Raw genomic sequence first — 16024 nt, 5'->3', positions numbered from 1 at the left:
TGTGGATGGAACATGGTACTGAACTTCAATTTCACACCCACTGCTTCCTGGATACGAGTCCAGAAGATAGATGTGAATCGCGTATCTCTATCCAACATGATCTCCATAGGAACTCTATGCAGACGTACTATCTCCTTGATGTACAGCCTGGCTAAATCATCTGCTGAGTTTGAAAATCTAATTAGAAGGAAGTGAGCCGATTTCGTCAACCGGTTCATGATCATCCAGATGGAGTCATGTCCCTTCCTCATCTTCGATAGCCCTGAAATAAAATTCATAGAGATGAAATCCCACTTCTATTTAGCTATAGGCATGGGTTAAAGCAGTCCAGGAGGTCGGCGATGCTCGGCCTTGACTTGCTGGTATGTGAGACAACGTGATACGTGCTCTGCTATGTGGGCCTTCATGTTGTCCCACCAGTACAAACGCTTCATGTCTTGGTACATCTTCGTACTCCCAGGATGCATTGCCATCCTCGAATTGTGAGCGGCTTCGAGAACTTCCCTCCTCAAATCATGAATATTTGGGACGCATAGGTGGCCTCGATAACGTAGACCCCCATCTGAACCAACTCTCCATTCGAAGTCTTCTCCATCACTAGCTCGCTTCCTCATCTTCACTAACCATTTATCCTCCTCTTGAGCCACTATGATTCGGTCATCGATAAGTGGTTGTGCACGAACATGAGCGACGCTCTCGAACGACTCATCTACAATAAGCTTCTACTTGAAGTCTCGCACAAATTCCACCATGTTCCACTCGCGTATCATCAGCAGAGCCGCAAAGGCTATAGCCTTCTTGCGGCTTAACGTGTCTACCACAAGGTTAGCCTTGCCAAGATAGTAGGAGACCTCGAACTTAAAGTCCTTCAAGGTTTCCATCCATCGCCGCTACCTCATATTCAGGTCCTTCTGCGTGAATATGTACTTAAGACTCTTGTGGTCGTAAAAGAGCTTGATCCTCTCCATAGAGGTAATGTCTCCAAAGCTTCAATGTAAAGATGATGGTCGCTAACTCTAGGTCATGCATAGGGTAGTTTTCCTTGTGTTTCCTTAACTGTCGCGATGTATAGGCAATAACCTTGTCCTTCTGCATCAAAATATAACCTAAACCAACACGAGAAGCGTCAGTGTATATCGTATACTTGACCCTTGCTCTGGCAATACGAGCACAGGGGCGGACGTCAACTTGTCCTTCAGTTCCTGGAAAGCTGTTTCTGCCTTCTCGTTCCAAGCAAACTTGAGATCCTTCCGAGTCAGCTAATACAACGGTCTCGCTATCTTGGAAAACTCTCGAATGAATCAACGGTAGTAACCTGCCAGGCTCAGAAAACTCCTCACCTCAGTAACTGAACCGGGCTGCTCCCAGTCCTGAATTGTAGCTACCTTAGCAAGGTCCACAACTATCCCTTCCTTGTATACCATATGTCTTAGGAACTTGACCTCTTCTTTTCAGAAGTCGCACTTCTTGTATTGTGCAAATAACTGGTTCTTCCTGAGAGTGTCGAAGACTGCTCGCAGGTGTTTCTCGTGCTCCTCCCGAATCTTGGAGTATATCAGGATGTCATTTATAAATACGATGATGAATCGGTATAAGTACAGCTGAAACACCCTGTTCATCAGATCCATGAACATGGCCGGTGCATTCGTGAGTCCAAATGACATCACCAGGAACTTGTAGTGCCCAAAACTGGTCCTGAAAGTTGTTTTCAGCATGTCCTCATGCCTGACGCACAACTGGTGGTACCCTAACTATAGATCTACCTTCGAAAAATACTGTGCTCCCCTCAACTGATCGAACAGATTATCAATCCTGGGCAAAGGGTACTTGTTCGTCACCGTCACTTGGTTCAACCTACGATAATCAATACACAATCGCAGAGATCCATCCTTCTTCTTTACAAACAACACAGGTGCTCCCCAAGGAGACACACTTGGTCGTATGAAGCTCGCATCCAACAGATCATCGATCTATTTCCTCAGCTCCTCCATCTCACATAGAGGCATGCGATAAGTCAAAAGAGATATAGGTGTCGCACTAGGCACTAGATCGATGGTAAAATCAATCTCGCATTGAGGGGGTAATCCAAGTATCTTTATGAATACGTCTGAGAACTCTTGGACTACAGGGGTGTGCTCAAGTGCTAGACCATTAACATCCCCTAGTAATGAAGCATAACAACTAATGCGATAAGGCCAACTGACCTGCACTAGGAATGTAAAGGTCGTGCTATCTAGTCCATGGGCTGTCACCACTTTAGTATCGCAGTCAATTTCTGCCTTCACCTCCGTGAGCCAATCTATACCAAGAATGACGTCATAATGGTGTAACGGGGTGATAATCAAGTCAATGCGCACTGTTCTGCTCCCAAGTCTATTGAATAACCCTTACATATCCTGGTAGCGTCTGAGAAAGTTCCTGTGGCGGTAAGAATTCTCACCCCAACCATAGGACTAGTTTTCAACCCCAGTCGCTTGACTACTATGCATGATATTATAGAGATAGTGGCCCCGGTGTCCACTAATAAGAAGAATGGTGTACCTTGAATATGCGCAGTGACTTCAAAAGCCAGTGGTACTGCGGTTGCTGTCTTGGATGCCTCATCTGCAAGTGAGTGCACACAAGCTTGCTGAGAACGGTTCGGCTGCAGTACCATGAGTCGTTGAGGCGGCCTAAATTGAGGTACAGTCGGCCGAAAAGATGGATCTGGTGGTGCTGACCGTAGGGGTGAAGTCGAGAGAAGTGGTGGCATCTGACGATTGATCCTCTAAGGGGGCGTAAAGTCGTTGTCCCTCATCCTGGTGAAACAGTACGTGTCAGGATGGCCCGACCTCTGGTAGTAGGTGCACCATATATCAGGTCACCTTGGCTGTGTCGGTGGAGCCTTAAGCCTGAGAGGCGAGTCAGTATGGGGCCTCTTGCCGAGGAATGGCTTGCTCGGTAACTCGGGTCGCGTCCTAGGAAGCATAGGAATGCGAGTGTGGAACAATTTATCCCCATCCTACTCAGCTCGTAGAGACATGCCCACTAGCTCAGCATAGGTAGATATGCTAGCGTAACACATCTTTGAGCGTATCTCAGGTCGCAGGCCCTCAGAAAAGTGCCGCATCTACATCGGTTGATCAGCCAATATCAACAGAGCATTAGCCAACTCTGTGAATCTTTCATACTCTGCCACTGTCATCCCTCCCGGACGGAGGCAAAGAAACTCTCCTTCTCATGCCGATAAGTGAGGGGAAAATACTTCTGATGGAAGCGGGTCTCAAAAGTTGCCCACGTCCATATGTATCCAACGACAATAGTCCGAAGGACACTATCCCACTAAAGGCTAACCTCCTTCTCGAACATATATATGACCAGCTCCACCTGGGGTACACATTGTACGTGAAGATGTGGTGGAGCAGGTGAAAGTCGTCGGTCATTTTGGATACTAGGAGGCTATTGTTTGGATTCCAGTGGACCAGTTGGCTACAAAGGAATCATGTGCGGCGGTCTCTTTCACCCACACTCGCAAGACTCTTCTCACTAGCATAGACCTCGCCAAGCGGCATTCCCATGATTCGGGCTACCAAGCCAACATCGACTGTGAGTTCTCGCCTTCCCACAGGAAATTTGAACTGCAAAGGCTCCAGTGTTGGCTCCCGTATATGTGCGTAGAAGGCTCGGACTGTGTTCACATTTGCCCGAGTCTTGCCCTTAAATATGGGACCCCACCCGGCTTCCACCAGGCGGTCCATCACCAGATATTTTTCAAAGAGATTCTCATCCATGTGTGCTTCGAAAAGGACCCTACGGCCCTGAAATCTTCCATGGGACAGATCCGCCAGTAGAGCTTTCTCAAGGGGAGCCTGGGGATCGAGGTCCTGCTTTGTCCTTATCTCTCGATCGGTGCTTGTACCTACGGTGGCGCTTCTCGGCCTCCTTGAATGAGTAGGGCGGCTAAGCCCAGCTACCTCCGTGGAAGCTCTCTTCCTTCCATGAGATAAAGAAGCGTGGAAATGGAGAAAATAGCCTCTACAAGCTCGAAAAGAGCCATTGGAGTGAAATAATGTGGAGAGATAGGATGGATTGTTGGACTTTGAGAGATTTTTAAGGCACAAGGAGTGTTTGTGTACTCAAATGAGAGGGATTAAGGGAGATAGGTAGTTGTGGAAGATGGATTTGAGAGAATAGTAGAGGTGGTGCAAGAAAAGGGTAGAAGATGAGATAGGAGGGGTGATTTAAGAGGGGAAAAAGGGATTTGTAGAGGAAAAAGGGAAGCTTGGAGGTGTGCAAGAGGGGAGAGGGGAGTAAATGAAAGGTTTATTGGGGTCCCCACGTGATTCCGTAGCCCCCACAGCGTCCCACAAGTGCTGGCCCGCCCAGCCCGGCGCGGCCCGATAGGCCTAGTCCAGGTGATCGGTGAGGCCTCGCCGATCCGGTGATGCCATCGCTGGTCCCTGGACTCCCTGGCGAGGGCTCGCCCCTAGGGCAATGGCATCCCCCCTCCCCCGGGTACCATATGAGTGCGAGGTCCACTTTGGGTCCCCCCGAATTGTACCGATTTGGCCCCCGACTCCAATCGAGTCGTTTCGGGTTCCATGTCGCGTATATTCACTCTCTTTGATTTGTTTAAATGTGCAACTGGTTAAATTTCCATCTAAGCCCATCAATTGATGGTCTGAAAAGACGTTGGGATCATTTCACATGATCACAAAGGCCTACGGATCCAATTTCTACGGTCGTTTCGATCAATCTCGCCGTATGGCGAAGTTAGGAATCTTACGTCCATTTTTATATTTTCTCGCACCCTCCTACATTGAAATACGTCAGCATACATCGTATGATCATAACCCAGGTCCAGTTTGATCCAAATCATGCTCTAATACCAACTTATAACGCCCTAAAAATCGGGGGTCGAGCAGAAGCCTGACTCCCGAGTTCCAACACATCACTTATGCAACATAGAAAATGATGATTAAATGTTATCTATATTAGTGTCTTAAACATGAGTGGGATTATACCAAACAACATATCATACATCAGAGACAGTTAAATTACACAAGCGGAAGACTGTGATAATTATATAAAATGTATAAAATGTTGTAAGTTTCAAAAGTGTGAACATGTTACCAGGTTAAATATATACATGTATACTCCCAAAATGGATAAAATGAATATACATGGGTGCTCCAAAATGTAAAATGACAAGTGTAATGGCATCTAGACAGCATCCCTGTAACCCCGCCGATTAAAACACGGTCTATATAGACCAGCCTGATAGCTGCATATAGGAGAACTCCTTCTCATCATCGTAAAAGTCCGGCTCTGCCTCGAAAGCATCGTCATCATCTGCATCTACAATAGGGTCTGGTTGGTGTTTAAAACACCATCCCAGAATATGAGAGTGAGTGATCAACTCAGTGGAGCTATAAAGCAAAGGTTAATATTTATCAATTCAGTCAAGTAGTAATGATAAAGCAGTACAACACTCATGTCCTAAATACTCTTGTTAATGCAAAGATGATATGCGATAATGATGTATGCCCTCGCCTGCACTCCCTCTGTAACATCATCTCACGATCGCGGCATGCAACACTCCCGCTATGCTCAACTCCAATGCCAAAGGCACATGCAATGCGATGCATGTGCGTCATTAACTAAGTTCTTAATTAAACATATCATACAGTAGCATTTGGAAGCTAAGGCACCTCCCTTTATATCATATACCCAAACATTGATCCATCTAGGGTCATTAATCCTAGTAGTCACATACGATAGGTAATTTCCAGGTCGTTACGGAATGGCTCGTCACCTCAGTGCAGACCTGGTTTATACTCGAGGTCACTACGGAAAGGGTCGTCACCTTAGCGTAGTCCTAGTGTATACTCGTGGTCACTACGAGCTCATCACGTGATCATAAGCCGACAGCTCGAATACAGTGTCCCATACACCACCATATTCAGCTCATGAGTTTGGGTTGCTCATTGGTCACTACGAGGAGGCTCGTCACCCCAGCATAGGCCAACAACTCGACCACAGTGTCCCATACACCACCATGTCCGGCTCATGAGTCTTATCGGATCGAGGTACCAAGGTTAAACGGGATCTTCACTAGTAAGTTGGTACCTTAGATTCAAGCAGTAGCGTCCATACATGGTGAACATATAATGGGTCAATCGGGTTACTTGACAAGCTCGACTGGTACGAGCGTACATTGAGTTAATTGACACGGAGCATATACGCACTCCTTATAGCCTAACCACTGTCGTTAATCTCCGTACGACTCGGATTCATCGAACGTATCCGTCGTGGCTAAAACAGTGCGGCCACCGATCATAAACCGTTACCGATTGCCTGAACTACATCGTAGCCCAAATCATTTTCAACACAATAAGCATTCACATGTGATAATCAAAGACAACATGTGACAAATAATGCTACACATAAATCTTACTTGAGCATGTCAACACAACACATACTACACATGTTACCATACCTAAGCATTTCATCCATATATAACATAGTAATAAGACAGGTACATGGAGGATATCATAACCATAGATAAGGGAGTTGAGAGTCCCATCTCACCACCCTTATTACATACCTTTACACAAGCATTTTCTCATTCAAGCATTTTATCAAGCACTTAGACTACACATATCACACATGTAAATAAATTTATAAAACACATATTACGGCAAATCCCTTCACATAGGGGTTGCCACATGCACAACAATCATGTATTTACAATCAATAATCATGGCGAGTACAAATCCCAATTCCATGTTCATTCAAGCATTTCAATAAACACATGGAATGCATTATAAATCAACATAGTCTATATATAAGCATATGTACGGAAAACGTCGTATTTAAGCACATATGATAGCAATCAAGCCAGTCATAAATCATTACTGACATTGAAAGCCTTGAAAACCATAACTTAAACATTTATAGTCCGCACCTTTCGCTGGTAGACTCGTAACGATCTCAGTTTGAACTCTAAGTCTTTGTCTACGGTACCAAAACAACCTAAAGCATGAAATAGGTTAGCTATTCCACCATCTGCTCTATTTGAATCCCTAAAATAGGTTAGGGTTAGGATTTCTTACCCAAGAATGGAGTCGAAATCACCGGGATAGCGATACAGACAACTTGATTCGGCACGTGGAGCGATAGGATCGAGTCCCAGGAACTAACTCTCACTCTCTCTCTCTTCTGGGGTTTATAGAATTCGTATGGCAAGGGAGAGAGAGGGTTTAAAGCCCTTATATAGGCCCAGAACTGATGGGAATGGCCCCAGGGCCATGGTATACTTAGGTTATAATCAAAGACTGGTTGCTTCGGTCCAACGGAGCTGTTCTGGAGGCCCCTTTTCTACACACGGTTGGACTTAAGTTCCTTGCCATTAGATTTAGGTCACGTTAAGATCTTGGTTCGATCGAATCAGTAGATCGGCCGCGGGGGACCAGTTCATACATCATAACCCTATACTTGAGAGTGAAAATAATTTTTAAGGGGGTTAGAACATTATGAGCCCAATCTAGTTAAGTCAATTCATACATCCGTTTGATCAAAGTGGCGCAACGGAAGCATAGTGGGCCCCTGCTCCACTGGCCCATGATCGAAGGAAATTGATCCAGGCTGTACGTAGGGATAAGTCACTAAATAGGATCTGAATCTTCCTTAGAATGTCAACAATGAAATCATCGAAGGAAAGTAATTAGGGTCCAAGTATTAAACCAATTCATATTAAAGAATAGGCCTAACAATGAGTATGAGCTGACTTACAATAACCAAGGTCAGTGTATTTACAATGTACTCGTTAAATACGAACTTAATAGGAGCCTTAGCCAATTTCAGGGCGAAACAGTTTCAAGGAGGGGAGACTAAAGTGAGCCAGACTAGCATAGATAGCATGCACCCTACCACGCATATAAACTTAAAATCAATAAAACTTAGGCAAAAGGAATAATAAAATCTTTACTTATTACCCTAAGTTAATTTCAGGGACGAAATTATTTTTAAAGGGGGTAGATTGTAAGGCTCCAGATTTTTGCCAACTTGGTAATGGATGTCCTTAGGCAATGGGTCGATCCCAACACCTTATTAACTTCTCAACAACTCAATCCCAAAGTCTAAAATCTCTTTTTAACCCATTTCCTTTAAAATCTCAACTTTCACCACCTTATTCTTTAACTTTTTTTAAGTACTTTCATATTAGACACAAATCTTAAAGTTTAAGTGATGAAGAATAATACTTAAACTAAAAATTTTCATAAATAGTAAATAAATAAATAAAATAAGTTTTTTACCATTAAAATTTTGAAATCTCACGAAATAAGTAGGATATTTGGATAGATCAACTTCTCCTACCCCAAAAACATATATTGCACATCGCGTAACTCATCTCGGATTGAAAGATACACCCATTTCAAATATCAGGTGGTGAAACCACTATCAGACAGGACAGCGAGTCGGCGATGGCATCACCGCAATGGCGAGGCCTCGCCATCCACCGGGCCGGGCGGGCTGCAGCGGGCCGGGCGGCCCGTTTTTTGCAGTTTTTTCATACGACTTCGAAAAGTCATATCTCCCTCGTTATAATTACGATTTAGGTTATTCAAAAGCCAGATTGAAGCGTGATAAGTCTAGTTTTATATAAAATAAGTAAAAAAATATAATAAATTTTTTAATATAGTTAAATATAAGTCATTGTGACAACTATTTGAAAATCATTAGTTTGGACAGCTGCTATTCTAGAATTTTTAGAATTTTTCTACAATACAAAATCTAATAAAATTTAGTAGAGACGAAGTAGACTTGATGAAGAACTACTAAAAAAAATAATTAAAATAATATACTAACTAAAAGTGCCAGAAATGGGCGTTGAATTATCCTAGGACTATATTCTTTCGTAATTAGGGCATAATTTAGTTAAGTATTAAACTGAATAATTAATAGAATTAGCTTGAACCACTTTTTATACAAACTACAAGACCCAAAACCTTTAAAATCACTAACTCAACATTACTTAAAAACTTAAGATCAATCTCAAAACCCAGTTGCTCTCGAGAGCATCTTGAAACTATATATCGGACCTGGACCGCGCGACGAAAGTCCGACTACCGCGAAACTATACGGTTATGACCATCTTATTGGGCTTGACAACCATCCCGAAAATCAAGTCCAAATAGTATCCTAAACTGCACAACTTGAGCTCAGAGCGAAGTGTGTGAGAAACGTGAATATCTTTAGGAAATGAACTTAAACTTAAGTGATTTGAGCCCTTCGCTTGCAGGCCAAATTTAAGATTTCAGACTGTCAAATTCTGACGCAACTACACCCTCGGATCAGGAAAAATTTCCAACACATGTCAGTGTACTTGTGGCCCTGATCGAGTAACGATGACCGTTGAACTGAAACAGGTCCTCCGCGGTTGATTCACTGATCCAATCAGACCGAATCTTAACCTGACTTAGATCCATTGTTTGGGAACTTGATCCTAACCGTGTGCAGGTAAAGGACCTCCAGATGAGCTCCGTTGGCCTGAAACAGATGCCTTTTGGCTATACCCTAAGTATATCATGGCCCTGGGGCCATTTGAACCAGTTCTGGGCCTATATAAGGCCCTTATCTCACCCCATCTCTCTCATATGCGAATTTCCTAAAAAAACCCTAAGGGAGAGAGAGAGAGAGAGAGAGAGAGAGAGGAGAAAAAGGGGTGGAGATCGAAGGGAGGCCCTTGGAGTTTGCTGCCGTGGTTCATTCTTACTACTCCACGCATTGAATCGCCTCTACATCTAGCTACACCACCGAATCTAACTTTGATTTGGGTAAGAAAACCTAACCCTAATCATGTTATAGGAATCCAAATAGAGTAATCAATATAATAGCTAACCTGTTTCATGATTTAAGTAGCCGTTGTTCTGTAGACGGTAGTGTAGGATTCGAACCGAGTTCGTAATCGGCATACCGGCAAAAGGTGCGGACTATAAACATTTAGGTTATGGTTTTCAAGGCTTTCAATGTCAGCTAATAATTTATGTCTGACTTGATTACTGCCATATGATCCTAGTTACGATGCTTTGTATATATTATATATATGTGAACTATGTTGAAATCAAAGATGCATTCCATGTGTTTGTTGAAATGTTCGAATGAATATGAAATTATGATTTGTGTTCATCATGACTGTAAATATAGGATTCATGGTTGTCATCGATATTATGATTACTATGTGTGATGATTTGCTATAATATATGTCGTAACTAACCTAGTTCATATATTGGGTAAAGGGTAGCCTAAGTATTTGATAAAATGTTAGAATGAGTGTGAAATCCTGATTTGTGCTTGTCATGATTTTTAATCTAAGATCCATGTTTGTTATAAGCTTTATAACCTACATTGTGTAGGAAATTGCTATAGTTCATGTCGTAACTAATCTAGTCTATGTATTTAGTAATGTGTAGTCTAAGTGTTTAATAAAATGCCTGAATGAGTAAATACTTGTTGAATTGTATTTAATGAGGCCATTGAGATGGGATTCTCAAGTACCTTATCTATAGTTACAGTTTCCTTTATGTAACATATGTTGCTGCTACGTGATTTATGGATGAATAATTATGTATGATAACATGTACTTTATGTGTTTGTTAAAATGCTTATATGAGATTTATATTTGAATTGGTTGCTACATGTTGTCCTGACTATCACATGTGAATACTATTATTTGGAATGTGATTGGGACTACTATGTAGTCCAGGTAATCGGTAATGATTCCTGTATTAGTGGTCGATGTCTTTTTCACCACACAAGGCACGTTTGATGAATCCGAGTCGTACGTTGTTTGTTGACAGTGGTTAGGCTATGTGGAGTGCTTATGCGCTCGTACCAGTCGAGCTTGTCAAGTAACCCGATTTACCTAATGTATGTTCACCATGGACGCTACTGCTTGAATCTAAGGTACCAACTTACCAGTGGAAAGCCCGTTTAACCTTAGTACCACGATCCGCTAAGACTCATGAGCTGAGCATGGTGGTATGGGACACCGTGATCGAGCTATAGGCCTACGCTGGGGCGACGAGCCTCCCCGTAGTGACCAGTGAGCAAACCAAACTCATGAGCCGAATACGGTGGTATGAGACACTGTATTCGAGCTGTCAGCTTACGATCAGGTGACGAGCATGTCGTAGTGACCTCGAGTATACTCTAGGACTACGCTAAGGCGACGAGCCTTTCCGTAGTTACCTCGAGTATAAAATAGGCCTACCCCGGTGCAGCTTGGCTGTGGTCCCCAGTCGGGTTAGTAACAAGCCTTTGAAAATAGATTGCCAGTTGGTAGGGTGTTGGTGGTGTGATTTCGAGTATGAATTAAGCTTACGCTGAGGTGACAAGCCTCCCGTAGCAACCTACATTGTAAACTCGTGAACTTGCCTATCGTATGTGATTAACTAGGATTGACGACCCTAGATAGATCATTGTTTGGGTAAATGATACAAAGGGAGGTACTTTAGCTTCCCAAACCTACTGCATGAATAAGTTTAATTAAGAACTTGGCTAATCACATACATGCGCCGCATTTTCATGTGCCTTTGGCGTTGGAGTTAAGCATAGAGGAAGGGGTGCATGCCGCGATTGTGAGATGATGTCGCAGATGGAGTGCAGGCGAGGGCATGCATCATTATAGCATATCATCCCTGCATTAACAAAAGTACTTGGGACATGATTGTTGTATTACTTTATCATTACTGCTTGACTGAATTGATAACATGTTAACCTTTGCTTTATAGTTTCACTGAATTAGCTACTCATTCCTACTTGGGATGGTGTTTTAAAACACCACCTAGACTCTGGTTTAGATGTAGGTGATGGTGAGGTCTATACAGTAGAGTTGGACTTCGTAGGTGAGGAGGAAGGATTCTCGTACGTTCAACTATCGGGCGGATCTATGTAGATCTCATACCGATGCGCAGGGACTACTGGGATACTTGTTTAGTTGAACACATTTATTTCCTGTATTTTATATGTTTAGAAACAACACATGTATAACTTTAGCCCAGTTCCATACTCATACTCCGAAATTTGTGAAACATTTTCATAATTAAATGCATATATTTCAGTTTTCCGCTTGCCAAATTACATTAACTCTAGAGTATGATATGTTGTTTTGGTATAATCTCACTCATGTTTAAATGCATTAATATGGACAACATTCAATCATCATTATCTATATTTCATAAGTGATGCGTTGGAATTCGGGAGTAAAGCTTTGCTTGACCCCTGATTTTCAAGACGTTACAGAAGCTTCCTTCCACTTCTTTAATATGAAATGGGAAAAGAAAACTACAAACTGACCAACCAAATGCCTATCACCTATGTTGTCCAAAAGGTCCCAACACCTTACAACAATTAGTACAAAAATTCTGTTTGGCCTAGAACCTGCAGAACTCACCTATGCATCTGTCTATGTGAGGGTTTAGACAGAAATCATTCTCAAATCTGACAGCCCTTAGGGCTGTCATAGCCACAGCTGTCATGGCTACAATCTGCGATGGCCATCAAAAGGGGAAGAGGGGGAGAGAGAGAGAGAGAGAGAGAGAGAGAGAGAGAGAGAGACAAAGAGGAAGGAAGATAGACAAGGAGGAAGGAAGAGAGATCAAGAAATGGATCTAAAAAGAACGAGAGAGGGAGATAGAGAGTACCTTTGATTGGAGGTTTGGGTAGGTTTTGTCTTACCATATATAGTTGAGACAGAACTCAACTATGGCCTTCTTTGCCCTCTATCTTAGCTTCATCTGAAGCCCTAGCTTCAACCATTATGTCCGCTTCAATCCCATGTAGGCCGTCATCCTGGATGTCCTTCTCGTAATCCTGTTACTATTGCAGAAGATCTTTCACATCGAGATGGGTTTGGGTTTTCGATTCGTCATGATGGGGTACGGCGCCATCTTCATCTTCATTTTCACCCGTTTCTTGTACAGCATTGGGTTCTGCATCCTTAGGAAGATGCCCTACTTTTCGTTCGTTGCAAGCACAGTTGATCAACAACTCTGAGGAATCCGAAGATCGGATTCGGGGTTTTCTGGTTTGGTGGCCTGCAGTACATAAAGGTAGGTTTTGATGCTTTGAATTTCCTCAAACCCTTTGATAATGAGCCATAAAGAAAACCCTAATGTCTGAAAAATCTAAAAGAGGGGTTTTGATGTTGGGCATGAAATTTAAATATGATATGCAAGATCGTAGGCTTAGATCATACTGATTGAGAAACAATCACATAATAATTCCACAACCTACACAAAAGCTTAAATATTCAAGGGGAATTTACGGGGGTCCAAGCCTACATAGGCTAGGATCGGATCAGTAAAATTATGGACCAAACAATGCTCAAAGGGAAATGGAAATCATCCACACATGCACAAAAATCAGTCCCTAATCCAAGGGATTCACCAATTTTCAATTCAGAAAACCCTAAGGTAAGAAAAGGGGCAAACAAAGTAAGGATCACGCAATCTAGGGTTAGGGTTATGAAAACAGATATGGAAAGGGAAAAAATAAGGAGGAAACCTAAACCTGTGATAATCCGCGCATGCGAACAGCGGGCCAGGGCCTGGTGCACGTGCGTAGGAGCCTGGCTGCACATGTGAGCATGGCCCGATTCCCCTAACCGACTCCTAGGGTCTGGTCGGCCAGGGGAGGACTCCAAAACCCTTGATTTTCAACTCGATCTGAGATGCGGTCCATGCGTGGTGCTCCACCAAAGTTTTAACCATCCTGTAGGGCCTGATTCTGAAAACTGGCTGTAGAGAGAAGATCTGCTACAAAAACGGATGGATTTGAGGCGATGATGGTTGTAAAAGGTGAGAGATATGGATGATAGGCGATAAGGGCGGATTGAGATAGATGTGGCATCGCACCATGGTAGTTAGCCCTTTGATGAAGGGAGGGCTTCGCACCCACTTGAATTTTTCCACAACTCATGAACTCAGAGAGTAGAAAAAATGCAGGAATTTTTTTATGTCAAACTTCAATAATGAAAAAAGCTACAAGGGATGCCTATTTATAAGAAAACCCTATACCCCAAAACTCGCGCCATGTGCGTAACCTATTACTTGGCGGTGAAGTAAACCAAAATAAAAACTAATCAAAGAAATTTAAAATATCCATGATATTCTAAATAACATAAATAATCAAAATCTAAAATATGAAATTAATCCGACTAGTGGGCCATGATCATGAGTTCCTATGATGAGCTTTACTTGACTATCGGGCCCACTCCAACAAACCAAAACTCCGTCTTCTAACTAAGAAGCCCTCTCTGGATGTCGTCATCAATCCAGATCGACGGTGAGGCCTTTCTTTTCCTGACGTACCTGCATAGGGGGCGGTAAGTGTGTGCGTGTGCGTGTGCGCGTGATGTACCCATTAGGTTTGTTGGGGATTGGGCTGCGGAATCACACAGAGATGGATCTAGGATAGCAATCCAAGAGAACTAAGCAAACACAAGAGATCACAAAGATTTAACGTGAAAAACCCTTTCAGGAAAAAACCACGATACAAAGCGAAATTGTAACATCCTGGATTTTCACTGTTTTATATTTCCAAAAATCCTTGAAAATTTTTCTATTAATTAACTTATAATATCACTTAATGACTATTAACACTCAATGTTAGTTTATATAAGGGTGTACTAGTAAAGAACCACACAAGTCTGATTAATCGGCCGTAGAAAGCCAATGAATCTGCCCGATCACTTGAACATCAGGTGTAGTGTAACGTCTCGCCCAACCAGAACAGTGTCCTAGGGCGTCCACATAGGATTCGCCATAGGACCGTTCATTTAAGCCACTCATAGTGAGGTATCACAAATAAATTAGACCAATATTAGCCCAATTGAATAGATCAGATGGGCCCTGATAGAACTTGGTGCGGGCCTCCAAGCCAGATGGCCGTTTATACTTAGTGACAGCTCATGCGGGATATACCGCGACACGGGAAGGTTAGAAAATTATAAAAATTTAGGGGAGCATAGATCTCACTGGGCTTGGGGACCATCGCGGACCACGGACCCAGTGGATATCCAGAAGTGGAATCTGGCACTTGCCAGTTGCGCCCCACCAATGCCAGAATTGGAATCTGGCATGTGTAAATAAAACTGAAATGTAAGACATCTCAGCTGTCGAATTTTTTCATAATTTACGATGAGGGTCTAATGTATTTTTCTACACCCGCCCACAAAAATCTGGGACCCGATCGTGAAACGGTGATCGTTGATCGCAAATTGGACCGTTGCGGTAAAACCCGACATCCGTTTGCCCTTAAATTTTGCATTGCCCTTCATCAGGCCATGGAACACCTATTCTATAAATTTCATGACCAGAGACCCATTAGAGCAACCCCATTACTCTTTTAGCCTAAAACCAACAGCTTAGAATAATCATGACTAAATCTTCACTTTCACTAGTTATAAATAAACCACATTATGAACATAGTTAATCCAAACCATAATCATTGCCCTCGAGAAATCTCAATACCTAATTCATTCCAGAAATGCCCTAATTTTCCGAACAAGCTCTAGACCACTCGTTGGCGGGCCACTAGTAACAAAACTATAGAATAATGCCCTTCTCATTGAGCTTGATGTCCATCGCGGGAGTCGGACCTGGGTACTGCCCAGAACCGCTCAACTTGAGCTAAAGGACGAGTACATGAGAAATGCAAATACCCCAAAGAAAGGAGTTGAAACTTAAGTGAATTGGGTCATCCACTTTTATGCAAAGTTGAGGATTTCGGACCGTCGGTTTAAGACCAAACTTCACACATGGAGTGAGGATATTTCCCTGCTCATAACCGTATAGCCGCGGCCCCGATTGACCATTGACGATCGTTGAATAGACTTCTCATTATATCTGTCGATCGGTGCATCCAAATGGCGGGCCGATCATATCCATACATAGATCATCATTAGGGCTAACTATCCTACGGTGTATATTGACTTGTACACCCCATAGTGGGCCCTAGAGCTTAGAAAGACCCTCCCATA

At 42.9% G+C, this 16024-nt stretch overlaps 1 long non-coding RNA gene across 1 annotated transcript in view; it reads right to left on the bottom strand.

The window, feature by feature from the left end:
- The window catches only part of LOC131254833 (uncharacterized), a 30502-nt gene extending 17345 nt beyond the window's left edge, over window positions 1-13157 (bottom strand). The window contains exon 1 of the long non-coding RNA XR_009175943.1: window positions 12687-13157. This is a non-coding gene — a long non-coding RNA (uncharacterized LOC131254833). The remainder of the gene's footprint in view (window positions 1-12686) is intronic.
- Window positions 13158-16024: the final 2867 nt, after the last annotated feature.

The sequence above is a fragment of the Magnolia sinica genome, chromosome 9, assembly GCF_029962835.1.
Source record: "Magnolia sinica isolate HGM2019 chromosome 9, MsV1, whole genome shotgun sequence".
Classification (NCBI taxonomy): Eukaryota; Viridiplantae; Streptophyta; class Magnoliopsida; order Magnoliales; family Magnoliaceae; genus Magnolia; species Magnolia sinica.
Note: the sequence above shows the minus strand (reverse complement) of the source record. Positions and strands in the feature narration are given on the sequence as shown.